General features: G+C 38.8%; 1 protein-coding gene and 1 long non-coding RNA gene across 4 annotated transcripts in view; one reads left to right on the top strand and one right to left on the bottom strand.

Moving 5' to 3' along the window:
- Positions 1 to 20,787, bottom strand: part of HTR1F (5-hydroxytryptamine receptor 1F) — a 119,218-nt gene that overhangs the window by 76,823 nt on the left and 21,608 nt on the right. The gene's annotated exons all lie outside the window — the stretch shown is intronic.
- The window catches only part of LOC121074546, a 31,041-nt gene continuing 20,188 nt past the window's right edge, over positions 9,935 to 20,787 (top strand). Inside the window, exons 1-4 of one of the 2 annotated variants that reach the window (XR_005822406.1) lie at positions 9,976 to 10,010; positions 11,147 to 11,275; positions 17,111 to 17,818; positions 18,528 to 18,648. This is a non-coding gene — a long non-coding RNA (uncharacterized LOC121074546). Of the gene's footprint in view, positions 10,011 to 11,146; positions 11,276 to 17,110; positions 17,819 to 18,527; positions 18,649 to 20,787 lie in introns of both variants that reach the window. The other variant, XR_005822407.1, reaches the window with a different exon arrangement.

The raw sequence follows: 20,787 nt of genomic DNA, 5'->3' as shown, positions 1-20,787 counted from the left end.
TAATTTGGAGCAAACTGATTCCTGCACAAGGAGTTGGAAGGCTTAGGTTCTGAACAGATAGGTTTTTGCAGCACCCTACTAAATCCGTGTGGATGTGACTTATATTGTTATTCACATAGACGATCCTCCTCCACCCCCCAATTAATTTAGAAATGACTAATGGTTTCTAGGAGGCCCCCAGACAAAGATAGGATTAGGGCTGCCTCTGCAATGGCTGTCTGAGATGATAGGAAGAAAAAGTTTTATCGTTGAGTCTTTCAAGGCCCTTGACTCAATAAAAGATGTCTGTTCTTAAAACTCATCATTAATTCTAGGTCAAGGAATGGTTGCTACAGTGTTGTTAATACCAAGGTTGGCGCTAGGACTAAGATTAAGGCACTGGACTGGAGATCAGAAAAGATTTTGTTGCTGTTGGACCCAGCAGGGCCTGTTATAAGTCGTTGCTAGATGAAGCAATTCATTCTGGTAAGCACTGGGATGAGCATGGACTGCTGTGGTATCTATACAGTTATGTTTAGTTTAGGATTATGTTCATGTTTAGCAGATGAGAAAAGCCAAGGTGGAAGAGAGGAGTTTGCTTCTTGATTATGCAGGACAAGAAGAGTTTGGATGAGGAATGGCGAAGATGAGACAAATGGTTTATAACTAGCCATGGAGTACTGTGTGTATAGCTGAGGATATGGTTAATGCTAGTGTTGGGTTTATGGATTATGGCTGAAGTGCCTGGGGAAATAAGTTTATTCCTAAATACCACAGGACACACATTGACAGATGAAGGCAGTCCCAGGCAGGGTTTATGCTGTGGGAAAGGCCATTGCAGTTGGTTAGTGCCTTGGCTAGTACTGAAGACAGTAACATTTGAGGCAGAATATGCTCAAGGCTTGTTAGTGGCAGAGATAAAGTCGAGATTCCCAATCCCAAGGATGAGGGACAAGTCTGTCTGAGACACAGCAGAAGGAGGCAGAGGAGAAGAATGGTGGTAGGGCACGGAGGAAAGTGTGGTGAGAGTTGTATTTGCTACTCTGACAGTTGCATGGAAAATAGGAGAGAGGTCAGGGACCCCCTGCACATTTGAAACTTTCTGGGGCTCCAGCACTGGCAGACTTGGAAGCCGAGCATGTAAGCTGCAGTGCTGGCTTCATGTATGCCTGTAGCTGATGCTGCTCTAAGAACTAAGATTTATTGATGGGTGCAGCAGAACCCTTAGGATTTCTGTTAACAAAACCCACTGGCATACGGGTGCTTTTGCAGGAGGAAGATGCCACTGCACTCTGGTTGAGGCAGCACTTGAGGCAAGGTTTACAGTTAAGGAGCTTGGCAGCAGAGTTTGACTAATTATGCTTATTGTTTCCTCCTAAGAGGTTTGCATGGCAGGTTAAGGGAAGGGTTGATGATAAAATAGAGCAGCTGGCTCCAGCTACGCAGGAAGGACTGGGAGGAGGATAGGTGCAAGCAAGGGTGAATGCCGGATGCTGCTGGTAAGAGCAGAGCTTTCAAGGGAAGCTGATAGAAGTGGGAGAGAAAAAATGACTGGAAGAAGGAATATTGAGGGTGAAAAGTGGGTGGGAACAGACAAAAGCAAGATGCAATTTCCTAGGGCTTTTATTTTCATCTCTGTCCTCCTTCCTGTCTTTAGGGTGCACCCTGACTCATAGCCTGTCCTCTCAAAAACCAAGCACAGTGCAAGCTATGTCTTTCTGTGTTGTTTACAGTAAATGCATTGATGGCTGATTAGAGGACCTGGTCATTTTCAGCATCCTGAGAACACTGCACCCTCTTTTTCTCTAGTGCTTTTTAGCAGAAGACAAAACACAGAAGACCTCTTTTCTCTCTCTCTCTCTCTCTCTCTTTTTTTTATTTTTTATTTTTAAGGGTGCTTTTGTTCTAAGCAGTTTAAGTAAATACTTTGTAAATACTTTTCTATTATGTGAATATTGGTCCTTGTCATTCACCAGAACAGGGATAGTGTGTTAAAGTACCTGAAGTGTTAAAGAATTATCTAGACAGTATAGTTGATAAAGAAAATCCTTAAAGGGCTAATAAATACATACATATATATATATATATATATATATTTGTTTATAGGTGAAGGAATGAAACACTAAGTGTAGCCAGATGTTAATGAAAACACAGTTGCTTCTGGAATGAATAAAAGAAGCAGCAAGATACTGACTGTGAAGCTGACATGATACTGCAACTTGAAAACTAATTCAGGAAAGAACAGAATTTAAATAACATTTGGATGCAACAGCAGGAAACAGAAGGAACAGGTGTTTAACAAGATTTTTTTTTCAACTGTTTAACCTCTTTGTTAATGCCAAAACCCAAACTCTGTCAGACTCTGGCTTTATGTAGTTTCTGTAGTTGTTCTTTTGGCTGTTTCATGCCTCAGAGCATTTCTTCTGCTGTTCATTTGTCTCTAGGGATCTGGGCCTGTATCTCTAAGTACTTTTGATCTCCATTGTATGTGTTGCTTCCTCTTCAGGAGTAAGTAGGATTACATGGCTGTGAATAAGGCCCAGCATTTGTTACTTTGCTCTGCAGGTTCACTGGAGCATCTGCAGGAGAGATTTTTAGATCTCCTTGCAAAACTGGATGAAATTTGTTGCCTAAGACCTAGAAACCAGGGAAGGCTTTTCTCTGTGATCATTGTAAAATATAAAAACATAAATAAGTGTTTTGCGGTGTTTCAGGTACTACTGTAGTCTTTAGGGATATCCCTTAATAAAATAGGTCTCTCACTGCTGACAGCCTACTGAGTGACTTGGAGTGCATAATACTGAAGTGGCTTTACATCTTGGAAGAAGCTTCTGGTTTAAGCTACCTTTTAGCAAAGAGCTCTTTCTTTCTAGACTTTTATGTCAATTTCACACTGTTCCTTGGGTTTAGGAAGTCAAAAAACAACAACAACAAAAAAAACCACACATGCACAAAAAGCAAAACAAAACAACCCCCCTCTCTCCCCCCCCCCCCCAACAACTCAATTTTAATGATATGAGTGTTTACTTCTATCATTACTTTAAAAAGTTCCTTCTTGAATTTCTGTGAAGGGTTCAGGGTCTGATGAGAAATTATATACTGTTATATCTGTAAAAGCATTGGGCAATAGACAGAGTACATACTTAATGTCAGATTTTGCTTCTGTGTACCTCCCACTCCCTTAAGCGCACCCCATTAGACCTCTGCCTGGTAGGAACTTTTGCATACGTATCTCTAACTCTTTAGGCCTGTTCTCACAGAAACTTATCCCATTAGCTGCTGCTTTTTGTTCTTATTATTCCTCCCACTTCTCTTCCTCATTGCTTTCTCACCCAGTGTGCAGTCCAACCTGCTGACTGATGTTCCTCTTCCAACAAATTAGTGTTTTTGATGCTAGAATCTTTTTACTTCCCTTTCCTTGTTTTTATTTTTTTCATAATTAGATTTTTTTTTGTTGTTTTTCCCCACACATGCTGTTCAACTCTCCTTGATAATCTCTCTGTTCTCTGAATAAACAGATTCATCTTCTCACTCCATTCCAATATACGTATATACAAGAACTGATAATCTCCTGCACCTTGCTCTCTCTGACCAGCCTTTCTATCCAGGGCAGGGTTAGATTTGCTGTCAGGTTGCTGAGTGCATCAGCACATTCTGTGACCTCTTTTTAAGCAGTTCGGCTGCCTAGGCCAAGACCTATGACATATGTTATCAGCTTATGGTATATTTTTAATTGGGTATTACTTGCTGGATGTTAGCTCCAGGGCTGCTGGTGACTTGAGTTTCCCTAATAGGAATCCTTTTTTTTTTCTTTTTTTTTCTGGTGACAATGCACCAAGGACACACTTGATTGTGCAGGTTCCAAGCAGATCTCCAGGATGTGTCCTTTTAAAGGGAAAGCACAACTCGAAACTCAGATCTGAAGGGTCCATCACTGGATATGCTTAGCTCACAACTTCCCTCTTAGTCTTTAGCTTGAAGACATTTTGTGATCTGAAGTCAAAAGTGATCAGCAACATATGATAAAAGATGATCTCTTAGGTAACATGATCCAAATCTTTGCAGCACTTTGCTTAAAACCGGTGTTTTGGACTTCATTGTTAAAGTCTTATGAAGTCTGAAAAAACAGGTTGAGTGTATGAGTCCATGTAAGCATTGGGCTTTATAGCAGCACAGTCTGGAGACATGAAAGTGGGCAGTGAAGCTGTCTCACCACCAACAAAGTATTAAAAAGCAGTATTTTAAAATTTCTTCCTCACAGACCTCATCCTGCTCTCGGACAGCATGAAAACATGTACTGCTCAGTGTTTAAAGACATCTGCTGTCCTTGGGGCATGGCTGCTTTTGTGTGTAAAGTATTAGATAGTTCAATGTCCAACTCCATTGAAAAAGAACACAAATGAGTGTGGTGCTGTTGTGGTTTAGCCCGGCTGGCAGTCAAACACCACACAGCCGTTCGCTCACCCTCCCCCCTCCCTCTCCGGGATGGGGGAGAGAAACAGGAAAGTGAAGCCTGTGAGTTGAGATAAAGACAGTTTATTAAGACAGGGAAAAGAATAACAATAATAATAATAATAATAATAGTATTAATAGTAATAATGTGTACGAAATAAGTGATGCACAATGCAATTGCTCACCACCCGTTGACCGATGCCCAGCCTATCCCCGAGCAGCCACCCCCCCCCACCCCCCCCACCCCGGCTAGCCACCCCTATATATTGTTCAGCATGACGTCAGATGGTATGGAATACCCCTTTGGCCAGTTTGGGTCAGCTGTCCTGGGTCTGTCCCCTCCCAGCTCCTGCTGCATCCCTAGCCTGCTCGCTAGCAGGACAGAGAGAGGCTGAAAAGTCCTTGGCTTGGTGTAAGCACTGCTCTACAACACTTAAAACATCAGCATGTTATCAGCGCTCTTCTCATCCTAATCCAAAACATAGCACCCTACCAGCTACTAGGAGGAAAATTCACTCTGTCCTAACTGAAACCAGGACAGGTGCATTGAATGGGCCCTTTTGTTACTTCTATCCCATTTGCCAGTTTAGAAGAAGACTATGTGTGTGGATCCTGGTATCTTCCTATCTGGCAGGATGGTTTTGAGGAGCTCAGACATGAGAGTGATTCGACCCATTAAGCAAACAGATGCTTTGTAGAACTGATGTTACACCATTTCTCACTCTAGAGAGTTGCTTTCTGTATGTTTTTTTTAATTATTTTTTATGATCTTGATTAATACTAATTGGTATATGATTGCCTCTAAAAATACTGTTCTATGAGGGAAACTAATTTCTGTTGTTACAGGAGCTAGTATTTACGAGAAAACAACGTAAAGCAGCCCTATGTAAATGATGAAATAGGCCATTTTCTTCTGTTGTGATTTGTTTGTATCTGTCTGTATATTGTTTTCCTTGATAGCTTGAATTGTAACTCCTACACCTGCAACTTACACCATATGTTTTAAATCATTTCAGAAGTAATGAATGGCTAAAGACATCACAATTTTAATGAAAAGCCATTATTAGATGAGCGTTATAGAAGTTTTTTTTTTTTTCTCTCCAGTTTCCTTTCAGTCACTATACTAAATATTCTCTTATGAAGAATTCACTGCTTACTTATACAGTAGGGTTGTTTCATTTGTGGTCTGGTCCTATTTGGAGAAGGAATCCACCTGCATACATTTTCCAAAGTTTCCCTTTCTCTTTCAACGTGTATTGCAATTACATAAAATTAAAAGCAGACATTTTAGATCTCTGTAAACATAACCAGAGGATAAATTCATCTTAAAAGCTGGCTAGGACACTAAAGTCACAATTCACATATTATTTTTGTCAGCAGCATGTTCAAACTACCAAGGCTCTCCTTCAAAATTGCAGCTGTGATATCTGCAATAAATGAACTACAGGAAAGCTGCAGTTAGGTCATACTGCCTTGTCACTGCAGATGAAACAAATGATAATAGCATTACTGCATACTGTTTCTGCAGCGTGTTTTGTTCACTAAAAACAATTGTAATGATTAATGGTGTCATAATGTATGCTGAATGCCTTTCTTCCTGCTCTGGGTGATTGGCTTAGGTAAGGAGCATGATGGGGTAGACCAAGCTCAGCTGGAGCAGTTTGGTCCCTGTTTTGTGGTGGGCAAGTACAGAGACAGGTGATGGAATTGGCTGGGAGGGGAGGATGGGAAATTGGCTAGGACCAGGTGGTTTTTGGGGGCTAGGTGGGGAAGGGGAAGTTTTCTGAATGAACCAGCTGGAAAAGCTAAGGCCAGTATGCTGCTTTTCGGTGGGGAGGAAGAAATGCTCCAGGCTATCTATATACAATTATATATGTCTTTATGAGTGGAAAGAGGCAAGTCTCCAGAGTTACGCATTGTCAGTCATTGCTGCTGGTCAAGGGGAGGTGTTAAAATTAGGCTGCTGGCTGGAAGGCTATTAGGAAATCAGTTTGGGCATTTTACTGTGTTTTAGCAATCTAATTCTTAGAGTAACTCTTATGGGGCTTGCTGCCAATTATTTCAAACAGCTTGAAAAATGCTTCTGCCTAGGGTAAATACAATCAACCTGAGAAGAACTCAAACTGCTGCTTCAGAGCACTTGCATAAACATACGTTCCATATCTACAATTATGTGTTTTACAGAATGAAATTTATTTTAAGTGCTATTAATGGTTTGGAAGGCTTATACTAGCCTCCTGCATGCACAGGCTATTTGACCACAGGTGTCTGATTCAGAAGGTCTGCAAAACATCTACTTTGCATGTTTGCAAGCAGTCCAGGAACAAATTGTTTGATAATGCTGTTACAAACCTAGGCCATATGTGACAAAGTAACAGAAGCCAGGAACAAATAAGAGTATTGTGTGTGCTAAGTGATTGCAATAGTAGGTAACTTGATGAGCAAAATGCACAGAAGTCCTAAAATTATGGCTCATGCTAAATGTGAGAGACTGTTTTTATGTTGGCTCATCTTTTGCTTTTTTGCTTGGGCTGAAGTGGTTTGTCTTAGCTTGAGGGATGTGTAGAGGAATTCCTGCCCTAGCCCTGGGAGCTGTGTTGGCAGGTAAGCTGGCTCATGCTACTTGCAGTCTGTCTCTAGCTGTAGCTAGTTGATAAGACCAACATTGGGGCAAAAAAGCTGAATGCTGAAAGGCACTGCAGACTTAATCTCAGGACTCAGAGGAAGGAGAAGGGAAAACTCAGAAAAGATGTGTCATAGGTAAAAAGAACTCCTCTCTTACTCTTGGCAGGTAACCAAAAGAAATACTAGTGCTGAAGCTTAATACAGTATTAGTGTCATGCATGTGAATTTTGTTGGCTGTACTATTGCACCATTCAAGGATCTGTAGCATAGACTTAATTTTCTGTCTGCAGAAATTCTTAGGTGTATAAATCCCTACATAACTCTGTTTTAAAACAGCGTGAGTTCCTTGTCCCAGCTGTCCTGTCTGGAAGGCTGATCTAGATTTTCATGCAGACAAGCATAAAGTTAAGTTTTTTTTCTTCCAACTTCCAGTTTTGGTTGATTCATAAAATACTGTAAAATGTACAAAAGACAAAACCAATACAAATTTGAATATATAAAAATAGTACAGAATAAGATGAATGGATTCTTATCATGTAGATGTCAATTGATCAATAGTGTTCGTTCTGAGTAGGCACTCATGAAAAACCAAGACACTTGTTAAAAGAATCACTCCAAGTTGCCATTACTAGTGTATGATCTCTCAATTTTACTGCATTTTGTAGTTAAGATATTTCTGATGTCCTGTCTATAACTAGCATATTAATTTTTTAGATAATCATTTATTTGGGAGGAAAAAGGAGCTAGATTTACAAATGACACATTTAGCTGCAAAAACTTGAAATTGTTCCCAAATAGTGCTTAAAATAGATTTATAATCAAACAAAAGCAACTATTCTGTTCCTGTGAGACTGACAAATTACAAAAGTTTACAATCCACACCTCCCTCAAATCTACATCTGATAAGCTTGCAGAGACTAAACACAAAAGTTTACCCAAGGAATATCAAACTGCAAGGGATGCTGAAGGGGTGTGGGGGGAGCAGGAGAAGTGATGGTCTCTCCTTCGTGAGATGCACAAAAGGAAAGCAGCCCAATTCTACACCAGAAGCTATATAATTTAAAACTACTTCAGAAAAGGATTGTTACATCTGACTTAAGTCTCTGTAGAAGAGCCTTGTCAAAGAAAGAAGAGGTTCAAACAGAATTGGAACATGTAGGGATGTGAGCTCTAATCGTAATTGTTTGCTCCTTCAGAACCTTTATGCCATCTACTTTCCTCAGTATTTCTGCGGTGAAAGACACCAATGGTATTCTGAACTCTTACCCATGTGATTTCTGAAGACAATGGTTGCAAAGTCTTTTGATTAAAACTAGCACTAACTAAACAACATCATTGCTGCCCCTGGGACATGTACATGTAGATACATTGATGGTAGGAGGAGGTGCACAGTGAAGGGTACTAGGCAAACAGAGCCTTGTAAGGAAAAGTTCATCTGAAAACCAAAGAATTTTACCTAAGCATTATGGATTCAAATTCACAGAAAGCTAGAGAATAACTTGTTGCATACAAAATTGATATTTGAAGTACTGGAATGAGATGTTTGCACTGAAAAGAAATGCTGTGCAGGAATTTCTTGCAGGATTTTTTGAAGGAGTAATGTAAATAAAGACTACTTGCTCATTAGCATGGAAGCTAAGCAATGAAGAGATGGGATTCAGCAAATATCAAATGTCAGAAACCTTGTATATAAAAGCCATCAAAGCAGCAATATTGTCTTCTTGCAGTATGTCATATGTGCATCTTGGTTGATGAAGAGCTAATTAATCTCATAGGCTAGAAGCTTAAAAAACAAACAAACAAACAAACAAAAAACACAAACCAGCCTGGATGAGCAATCTTTACACCTGGAAAAGAATACATTGTACAATTAAAAGTTTTTTCAGATCCATGCACAGCCAGGCATCCTTTATGCTTAGTGTAGTGTTTGATTCTCATATTATCCTTCCATTAAATGAGCTTTTAGTTCTGATTGTTTTTCAAAGTTTTTTATGATAACTCTTCTGTAAATCAGCTGCAATGATCTCTGTACTGTATTCAGTGTCCAAGGCAAACTTAATCTGTAACCAAGAATATTTTTACTGTAAAGGGTCCTTTTACTTGGTTAACTTATCACAGCCTTTCAAGTTGGATGTAATACAGGAGGACCACGATTTTAAAACTATTTTAATCCACCCATTTAAAAGTAGTAGTTTCTACTTCTAATGACATTAAATTCACCAATATGATGTGAGAAATTCCAGGGAAGAGATTAATTGTGTTAAATGTAGATGTGTGCAATGCTAATATCTATTAAATATTTATTTTTTTTCCTTCTGTTTATATTCAGTAGCCCTTCTAGGGTGCAGTGTTTTGTATCTGAAAATTAAACTTTTAAGAGGTGAGAGGAATTATGCTGTCTTTTTCTTTTCATTGGCTATAATGAGAACGTAGGATGACCTGCTCAGATGTAAATATCTAAGTTACCTATGAAAATCTTGCTGCAAACAATGACACCAATTGATACAATTTCATAAAAACAAATATTTGGCATGCTCTAAAGTGGATCAGCAGTACCACTTGGAAAATCTCACCTACTAAAATTAATTGTGCGAGTGCACGTCTTCAGTAAGAACGTGGGAATGGGGCAATTCCTTTACAATGTACTTAAATCTAGAACCCACCCAGCAGTGATGTTGCTAGGTGACTCATATTATTGGCATGGATATTGACTGAAGCCTACTGCAGGAGTTGAATATCTGAGATTCTCTGTTGGGGTTGGGTAGACCTTCACAGCTCAGACCAAAGAGAACAGACCTGTGCACAGCAGCAACTCTTAATGACAATCAAGAGCTGTTAGAAATGAAGTCTTTTATGGGCTCTTTATTTGTTCCAGGAGTCTTCAGTTACTGAGTATTGCTGTAGTTACCAGAGTCCTGGAAGATGTGTCCCTTGATGACGCATCTTTTTTGAAGGTATATGTTAAACTAAAATACAAAATCTACATTATTTAGTTAGGCCATATCTCAAGTGGGAACTTTAAGAAGAGGATATAATCCTTTCCTGAGCTACACACTTTACTCACAGCTCTGTGCCAAATATGAAACTGCCATGGGTTGACTACTATTTTATCATCTTGAAAATTTAATTTTCAAATGAGAACAAGAGAAACCCAGCTCTCTAAGGGCTTTTCATCTTTCTGTTCCCTATTCTCCCTTTTCCCTGTTCATCGATTGAAGAGTGAAAAACGGACCAGAAGAGCAGAAGTCATTAGGATATTAATCCAGCATGTTAGCATTACTACCATTTAGCAGTTGAAACAATTATTATTGCAAAAGACTGTGTAGTCTGGTATGATGTGCCAAGGTCTTAATTTTAAAGCTAGTGTACTTGGAAAATAAAGCAAAAGAATTATTCATCTTAAATTCCTCCCGCTGGTATACTGCAGTTTCTGATTCCACGTCCTTCCAGGGTGGTAGAGACTACTTCTCTAAGCACAATGTTAAAACAAAACCTAAAATCCCATGACCACTTTTGGTTGCAAGTTTGAAATGTTAGCCCTGGTTTTATTTCTCTTTGTATTGAAGACTAGGGCAAACATACTCTAAATTACAATTAGAGGAGCCATAGTTGAAACAGTGCCACGCTTCACCTCTGATAAACCAGAGGTGAAAAAGCATAAAGATATTGCTTTTCCCCTTGCAAGAATCTTGTAATTAGTGTTTCCAGCTCATAACAGTAGTAGTAGTGCACAGGCTAAATGATTTAACAGTTAATAAAATAGTGAGTATGTCCAAACTGCCTGGTACAGATAAACAAGTTACATCAAGTTCTTGCTTGGTTTTCTTAGGCTTGTATCTAAAAGGCCTGTTCTTGTGAAATTTGTGTAGGAGTGGTGTAGTATTTAAAACTCCAAGGGAAATTTGAAAATCCTGTCCTATAAGTGTGCTGAAGTTCATGATTTAATGCAATGCCGTGAGAGAACCATAAGGTACTGGTGTACATCAAAGTGAAAAGTTTAGGTCTTTAGTTATGCATTTAGATACACTGCTAATATGTTATGTGGATCCAACAACAAAAAGTGCTTTATCTTCTTCTTTGAATATGTGAGGCTCAGACAGCACCGAGAACTGTACGGCAGTGGATTTAAAAACAAGATTTTTCACAGTGAAATAAGTGGCAGCCGAGCAAGGGGATGTCAGGACAGGACTGGAGGTAGGGTAGAAGAGGTAAACTCTAGGTGAGTGGTGCATTGATGCTTTCTGTTTGGACGACTCCCTGCTGCTTTTCCTTGCTGCCTCTTCTGCAAACTAATGTTTACTCTCACCTTGTTTCTGGGATGAGCTGGCTATGAGGAGCAGAGAAAACCCTGCCACAGGGGACAGGAGACTTCAGTCTTTATTTTCATGGGGTTAGACATGAGGGATGCAGCTTGCTCTGGGTATGGCCCCTGTGCTTGGGGCAGTCCTAGCACCACCTCAGCAGCTCCTGTGTCCTTGTGCCACTCCTCAGCATTTTAGTTGTTAAAGTAATTTTATACTTCTTAGAGAATGTTGCAGAAAGGTGGAAGAAAACTGCAAAGACCTGCAGTGGATTTGGAGAATCTAAAGACATTTGAAAATAATTGAATCAAAACACGACCACCTCAAGGTCCCTTCCTTCAAGGTTTTGTTATTGACCATTTATCTGAGAACTAGACACACAGATGGCACTAATCCCCCCCCGAATGTATACTGCAGTATAAACATTCCATTCAAATAATATATTACAATAAATAACATCCAAGTTTCCAACAAAGTTCAGTCTCTCTGTACTAAAAATTGATGTATCCATTTATTAATATTTAATGTTTCTGCTGTGTAAGCTCCAGTGGTAGTTTTCTGTAGGCAATTTGTCTTTTATTTACAGGCATGTATAATTGTACATGACGGCAGGAACATAAAAATATTTGCAGATAAATATTACTCAAAAATAAAATCTCCCCAATTGAAAAATATTCAAGGATGTTGAGGGATATATTTTAAATGTTAACTAAAGAGCAGCTAAACATTTTTCAAATTGTCCCATCTGGCGCAGCTGTAAATAACAATCTGTCTGCTTTAAACCATCTTTTGTTGACTATGTTAGCAAATGTTAGGATTATTTGCTATTAACTGACAATTTCATCTTAAAGTACATTCATGAAGTTCCACAGTGTTGACAGTAGTACGTATATTATTTCTTGCAGATTGATATAGTACTGAGAGAATCTTTGTGCAAACATTTAAAGCACTTCATCTTTATGTTTGAAGATATTGATTTGGATAGAGTTAGAGATATTTATCACCATCTTTACTTTGATCCTCCTTTCTGTAAAAAGGCAATAAGCTGAAAAATTCATGCATCTGGAGAAGTAGGTAAGGCAGTTTCATCTGCCACTGAGAGTAATCACTTAGGCATGAAAGATTGGCTGACTTCTGGATGTGAGTGGGTACAACAACGATGTCTTGCAGACATTACATGTCACCTAGTGGTCTTTCATCAAAGGAGAATTTACATTTACAGGTGTTTCCTTTCTTCTAGACAACTGGTGCGTAATATGATAATAATAATTATTATGAAAAGCTGATATCATTACAATAAAAGTAGGTAATTATTACAGATACCAGTATATGTTACTCCATATGAAAAAAGAAAGGGGGGGGATCAGTTCGCTCCTGTTGATAAGCACTTGAATATTGATATGAGACTGGCAGAGATTCCCAACCTGTTTCAAATTAAAATCAACTTTGGCACTTGGCCCACTGGTTTGGACATAATATTCTTTACCATAAGATAATTGTTCTGAAGCTGGAAATGTAGGCGCTAAAATACACTTTGTTTATTAAAGGACAAAACTGAATTAATGGTCTAATTTTCTCTTCCCAAGCCCTGAAAAGTTTTGTCCCTGAAAATATTTTTTCATGTAGTTTAGTAACGTGAAGGTGCTACAAGTATACAGCAAAGGGCAGAGTGAAATACAAGTGAAAGACAGCACCACTAAGTCCCAGGTACTTCAAAAGTTGTGCTGAAAAGAGACTTTCTCTAACATCTCCCACTCCAATGTAAAATTGCTGCCTACTAGTTATGTTATTTATGTGTATTCAAAGTCATAGTTACTAGCTTACTTTTAAAGCTGGTGTTTTAACTGCTTGCTTTGGTGTGCAAGCCCAGCAGAGGAGATGTGCTGACGGTGAACCAGATCCAATATTTTCTTGTTTATCTTAAAAAAATAAAAAATAAAAAAAATGCTGACAGGAAACAAAATGCCCAAGTGTCAGTGAATCAATTTGGCCAGAGGATTCTTCGTTAATGGTAATTATGCGTGAGAAGAACTTTGCTTGATTGTCAGCTTGAGTTTGTAGAGCTGGCAGATTGCAGAAAACAAAATGAGTTTAACTTGCAAATAATGTATACTTGACATGGGAATAACTGACAGACAAGAATTTATAAAGTTCCTGCCTGCTGCTTTTATGGCCACTTTATAGGCAGAACTATCATTTATATGGAAGGAAAAAGCACTACCATGCTCTCCTGCTGTGACTGAGCATTGTGATTGAGCAAAATCTGGTTAGAATGGGATGCTCAGGTCCAGAACCCCTTCAAAAGCAATGTAGTAAAACCTGTTGACAAACAGCCTGTCCCTTCTGTGGAGCAGAAGTGCAAAAAAACAGCTTTAACATAAGTGGCTTAGTGTCTGTGAAGTAGCCAGATTTAAGATTTTTTTTAATCAGATGAATGTAAGAATTTTCTTAAAGTTGAATCTTTTCCCCCTTTGAATAACTGGTCTCACATAAGCGGGAAGAACTTCATATGGAGACTGTGAAAACAAACAAACAAAACCACCCAAACCCCTCCTGCGTGTGGGATCTAAGGATAACAACATCCTGGCATCCCTCCAGAGCCCTTCTACATTTCAGCTAGGGAAGAAGTGGAGCGTGTGCTCCTGGGCTTTGCAGAATCCCCCGCTCTCTTGTTTCTCTTTTTAACTCAGGTTTGTAGAGGTTTTTCAAATGCTGCTCAAATACCTCAAACTGATATTCTGAGGATGAGAAAAAATGCTAGCAGATTTTATTTCCAATGTTTTTTTTAAAAAAAAGTCTGTTATCAAACTGAATTGCATAACTATATATCAATTTCTGTAAAGGCAAAATGCATTAAAAGAAGTCAGTAGAAAAGGGAATTGGTTGTAGGAACAAATAAATACAGGTTATCTCTGAAATGTCTTTGTTCAGTGACTGTTATATGGAGTCCAGTTGAAATGTATGTTTGTTCTGCAGTTTTTTTTTTCTGTGCTTTCAAGAATGAAGGAAGTTAGATTTGACTAAAAGGAGGAATTACAGAACTGGAATTTATGATACATATATTTGCAATTGCTACTTAATAAGATACATTCAGAAGTAGTGAAGATGTAATATGCTCTGAAAATAGTAGACATTGCAGAAAATTGCATGGCAAAAATGGATTAAATTGGATTTAGAGCCATCCATTACTCACTGGAAATGAACTTAAAAGAAGATGATACAGCTTGGCATACAAAATAATTATTTTAAATGTGTATATACAGTAAAAGGTTGTGTTAGCATGTGTGCCACAGCTTCGGTGACCTTGGCTGGTAGGGGATGGGGGAATTTTGCCTTCAGACTACTGCAGGCTAATTGGCACTGCAATCCAGTTTTCCAAAAATTTATTTAACATTACTCTGTTTGCAGAATCCTTTTCCTCCTAGACTGTTGCAAGGTTTTTTAATAAGAAACCTTAGAGTATGTTTGTGAAATATGTGGTTTAAACAGGTATGTTGGTGCAAATGTAAAAAGGGATTTACCAAGGTGGTGTGTCAGTGGCAAAAAAAAAACAACTGTCTAAATGTCTGAACAATTCACAAACAAAACATGTACTTAGGTTTACTTAAGCCTGTTGAGGGAATATCCCACTCACTCCAAACCTGAAAGGCATAGAAGTAATTATCTGAAAAGTCTTGGGCCTTCTTTTCTGTTCTTATGTTTCAATAGTATCAATAGTTCGTTTTGGCTTTGACAGCCTTTGGATAAACTCTGCTGAAGTTTTAAGGTAATGGATTGAGGAGAAATCCTTGGTTGCTTTTCCTTAAACGTGTGTCTGCTCTGGGCAGCATGGATGCAGTCGATTACATGAGTGCTGAGCCACAGAGAAAATTCAGCTGTTGTAAGAGAAGGCAGAGCATGGCTTCTCCATTTTCTCTCTCAGCTCAAGGAAAAACTGGCAGAACTGGAAAAGTGCATGCTGTGCTGGTTTGTCCAAAATAAATCTCTGTCTTGTGAGAGAACGTGTACCTCGTGTGGGGAGTTGTCAGTGTGTGTACACATATATTTTGCTGGAGTGAGACATATGCAAAATGGAAGGTAGTTAAGCTGATTGATAATATTAACGTGACAAAAGATTGTTACTACTCCATGCTGGAATATTATCTAGCAGGCACAGTGAAACATCTAGGACATCATGGAGGAATAGCAGAGACTTGATTAGAGAGAAACTGATAGAAAAAAGGACTCGAAATGCTCTTTCTTCTACCTGCCTCAGGCAAATTTGTCACTAAACCTTTTTTTCCAGACTGTGATCAGTCTCCATTTCTAACTAGTTTTGTGCCAGTTACTCTCTTTCGAAGATTGTTCCTAAACTTCATTGCCTTGAAGGTAGAAACATTTTTTCTAACTTCAGGATGTTTGCTCTCATGTCAAAATTGCCCTTTAGCTGTTTTCTTTTTTTTTTTTTTTCTTTTTCCTTCCCTTTTCTGGTTTTTACTTTAGTGATACGTTTGCAGACAGAACAGAACCCTTGTCCTTCTCTCAGCCATTATTTTGGCAAGCTGAAACAGTCTTTCAGCAACCTCTTTGCAATTGTATAGTCATTTAAGTCTTGTTCTTTCAGAATTCTGCTGTGAAAATTATTTGGTCTCAGAAGACCAAATAAGCTCCTTAACAATCCCCCTAACCTGATTCCTGTTAGCCATTCTGCCTTTTGTTCCATGCTGAACATCTCCTTTGATTTGAAACGAGGCAGAGTATTTACTTAATTTTTTGTTGTACCTAGATTATCTTTAATCTGTTCCATTTTTTCCTGCATAGCAACTCTGTTTTCCCTGTTTGTTTTAATATCCCTTGCAAAGCCTAATTTTCACTGTATGTCTGCATTTCTTCATATCTAACACTCAGCTCTCGTGGCTGCTCAGTACTTTCTTGGTTCTGCATACCTAGCATGTTTGTGTTGCCACTGCTCATCTTATTGGGCAAGCCTATTTACACATTTAAAATAGCGATTTAGCATTTAGACAAGGAAAACACACTTCCTAAATGCGGTACTATACTGTACTTCCGGATCAGGTTACTTTAGCCCCTTGCTTTTCCTATCTTGAAAGAAGTTCTTATAAGACAGACACAACCTTTTTCTTGCTTAGCATTGTCAAGTATCCCATCTTGCATGTATACGTTGGCCTCCAAATTATATTTTGGGTGAAATACCTATTTGTCCTCTATAAAGATTTATGTAACTTGGGTCGCTGGTCATGTATATTTCTGCATTCTCTCCCAAGTGGTGATAAAAATAAGCTTTTCTATTACTCCATGGATAACATTTATGGACTGTGTAGAAATTATATAAAGTTCTTTCTTTGGTAATTCTGAAGGAAAAGACAACAGTAAGGTTAGTTTCCTCATGGTAGACATTTTTTTGATAGTGTGGTGTAAAATGAATGCTAAACAGAATTTCCACAATAAACAAACTTTTATAAGAATGACAGTAAATTAAGCTCACATATATTTTATGCTGTCATACAGGTTTTGAGATCTCCTTTGTATCTGTTTTGATATTTTTTTCTTATTCTCTCCCTATTCCCACACTTTTCAAAACACCTCCTTATTTCATGTTATCTTTTGTAGCCTTCCATCATGTTTCTCTTTTATTTCTTTGAACTGCTTCTTTTCCTTATTCCTGTTTAACTCCTACTTGAAAAGTCATTTCTTGCTTCACCTGGTTGCCTGAATAACACTAAGCCATTTTTGTTGTGAATATTTTGCAACAGGCAACTTTGAGCACCACAAGGTCTCTTGCCATCTCAGCGCTGAGGAAGAGGAAGCTGTCCTTTGCAGCATCTGTTGCCTAGCAATCTGTTTCTCAGGTGTCTTTAGCTGTACGGCATTGTGATCAGAGCTTCAAAGGCAAGTGGAAAGCAAAATAAAAATGGGCTTGAAAAACACTGCAATCAAAGTGCAGCACTTGCTGCAACATGACAGCGAATAGATGCCAGCAAAGCTTTATGCCCTATGTGCCATTATGTACAAAAGGCTTCAACCGTTTTGCTAAGTGCCTTGTGCTCTTTGGAAGATACAAAGCAGTTGTTACCATCTTGCAGCTCTCCACTGTATGGTGTCACATGACTCTGTTCAAGATTTGAGCTAATATCACTCAGCCTTGGTTTCCAAGCCACTGTGGTTTTTTTTGTTTGTTTGTTTGTTTGTTTGTTGTTTTTTTTTTCACATCACCACAGACAGTTTTATTAACCATCAGGTTGGATTCTTAGCAACAGCCGAGGACCCGGAGTAGTGTGTTTCCTACAGGACAAAGCTAATGTGGATGAGATGGAGTACCCTGAGAAATTCTGTAGTTTCTCACTCAGTTGTCACTCAGAGCCACGGAGCCAGGCATTGCTTTGCATGTAACAGACCATCTGTGTGACCCATTTGAGCCATTTCACAACACAGCAAATAGCCCAAACTGGCCCTGGCTAAAGGTGTGAAAGTTCCCCATACTTTGACCATATGGTGCTCATGCTTAAAATTGGTATAAAAGAAACCTTGTGAAATACAGCTTTATTAATACGGATGATGCCCAGGTTCTTGAGATGTCTGGCTTAATTTTATTCACACCATGAAGATCATAGAATCACAAAATCATTTAGGTTGGGAAAGACCTCTAAGATCATCTACTCCAACCTTTAACCTAGCACTGCCAAGTCCACCACTACAAGATGTACTAACTAGCTAATGCCATCACTGAACAAAATTAGATGGAGTGATAAGTACCATTCATGATGTTAGAAGGAAACCAAACATATCTCAGTGAGACCACCTGGATACAAACAATATCTGGACTAACACAGCATAGTCCCAGCCTACTGTGACATTTATTTATTTTTATTTTTTAAAATCCTTTTAGCTTAGGTATGTAAGTCCCATTAACTTTTGGTGAGATTAACTGTTTAAATAATCTAGGGATTCATATTAGTGTTTTATCTGTGAAGTGACCCCCAAATAGAAGCACAGAATGTTCTCTGTTATTCAGACATTTTATTCTGCTTATAGTACAAAAAAAAATAAAATAAAAAAATATCCAGGGATAATGATAAGTAAATTACACTAAAGACATAAAATTCTCGGAAATCTATAAAGGTTAGGGAACAACAGAAAAAATACTATTTATAATCTCTTGTCTTTCTTTAGGGTTCACAAAATAAAGGAGTTCATTGGCCCATCTTTCAGAAGCATAACAGGAAAATGCAGTAGAAATACAGATGATTTCAACCTGCACTCAAAGTTACTGCACCACCAGAGGGTTAAGCAGGTAAATCTGTTTCCCAGCTAGGCGACTGCTGAGTGATTCTCTTGACTGTGATTTTGGAACTTCACAATGGCATTTTTGTATGCTGCACTGTTGGCAGTTGAGCAAAATCTACACCCCACTGCTTCTCCCCATCCTGCTGTTTTGAGAGTTAGAAGATTGTAGTTATTTGTCATAATTTTATTTATTACATTTCATGAAACAAGATTTCAGGGAATGGGGTTGTTAGCAACAGTTCTCACCCACCTCCACGATTCCCATGTTTTCAGACTTTAGTCATTCTAGAGTGCAGTTGTGCTTCATGTTGAAATTCTTTATTTACTACTGAGACAACCTTTTATAATAAGCATATAAGAAGATAGTCAGATGCTTTGCTGACTGGAGAAGAGAGATGAAATTAAAGGGTTGATTTGCCATGAACTTTTCCTTAACCTCCTGAGCTTGAAAGAACAGTTTTTCTGTCTGTTTCATGTCTGGTTTAAAATTTTCTCAGAAAGGTGTTTCCTATTTGATGCTGTATTAAAAAGCATAGGTCTTCACCAGCAAGACAAGGAAACGTTTACAAGTAACAGGTATAGGACTTTTGGTCTGAAGGTATTTTCTGTTGAAAGTCTGGAGAAGGGAGGAGGGATGGAAGCATGAGATGGTGAGGGTGGAATTGAAAGCCCCACTGAACATTGTTCTGCTTTTGGACTTCTTTCTCTTGCTCCTACAAAATATACTGTATAGATCAATAAAGGAGTGAAGATTCCCCCTTTTAAAGCATTCAATTTCATCGTTTTGAAGGCCTGCCTATGAGAACAAGTTATTAGAAATTATGGTTTTGTTTGAAAACTGCACAGTAACTAACAGCCAAAGTTGGTCATTTCTCACTACTCTCTTAAATCTGTGCAGCAGTGTGTCTGACACCACTGCACAACACCAGAGGTTAGCCTCATAGTATTCTCTCTCGTCACAGGTGAAAAAGCAATTTGTGGTGGTGTTTTCTTTTTCTTTTCCCCAAGTCTTGATTTAAAACTGTACAATAAACTCTGGGAATGCTGGGACTGGGGAGTAGCAGAAGCTAAAAGTCAGTTGTATTATTCACGTGTATTTTGCAAACTTTTCCCATTTTCAAGCTGTTGTCAGCCAGCAGAGAGGAAAAGTGATTCTGTGAGATCCCTCACAACCTCACGATGGAGATGCTGCTGTCAGTATTTGCAATCACACAGCCAGGTGGCTTGTGAAGACCCAGTTGCTTTGTCAGTTTGCACAGAGGAGGATGAAATCTAAGGAGATAATTTTGTTGAATTCTACCTGCATCAAATGAACTTCCAGTAGCTCAGCTCCCTGGATTCAGAGAAGTATTCATTTTCAGGAAAGGGTGTGAGGCAGCATGAGGATATACAACAACAAGGCTAAGTGTGAATACCCCCCAGGTGAATTTTGGGCCCTTTTCACAGCCCACGTTTCCTGTGGCTGGAGCCCTGCTCCCTGGCAGAGCTGGCTGGGCAGGGCCGGGCATGCCACTGCTGTCCTGAAAAGCAAATTTCATCCTCTGCATTGCTGCTTTATGATGTCTTTCACTAGTTAGGTGAAGTAAGATTTCAGCTGTGCTTTTGGTGGTTGCAGGGGAGCATGGTTTTGAAAGGTCGAAAGAAGAAAGGCTGGTGCATAATGCAGGGCTGGAGGTAGCCGAGCAAGGCTTGTTTGCTGCGTTTTGCACAATGGCTGTGGCAGCAAGAGACACCATTATTGGCAGGCAAAAGATCTTTGGAGATGCTTTACACAGCCAGCGAAGCTGCCTCCAGCACCTGTAGTTAATTGTGATGCCTAGTGGATCAGAAATTCCTTTTCCCCCTAGTTTTCAGAACTGAATCTTTATTATTCCTTTTTAATGCTTTTCCAGTGTTTCTGCATATTTAGAGCATGGGTGGTTTTACAGCAGGGTGTTGAATTTATGTCAACAACAGCTCAAACGTAATAAACAGTACAAGCTTTAGGGCACTGGAACATCGAACCCATAAGAAATGGTCCAACCATTTAATTGAAAGTAACAGCGTGGATGTGAAGAACTTTAAAACTATCAAATTCATACAAATGTTTGTTATTCCTTCCATAAGAAAATGTGATTTGCTTACTAGAAGATTTTTTTTTTCCTCT

Source organism: Cygnus olor, chromosome 1, assembly GCF_009769625.2.
Source record: "Cygnus olor isolate bCygOlo1 chromosome 1, bCygOlo1.pri.v2, whole genome shotgun sequence".
In the NCBI taxonomy this organism is placed as follows: Eukaryota; Metazoa; Chordata; class Aves; order Anseriformes; family Anatidae; genus Cygnus; species Cygnus olor.
This window is presented reverse-complemented; position numbering and strand designations above follow the sequence as displayed.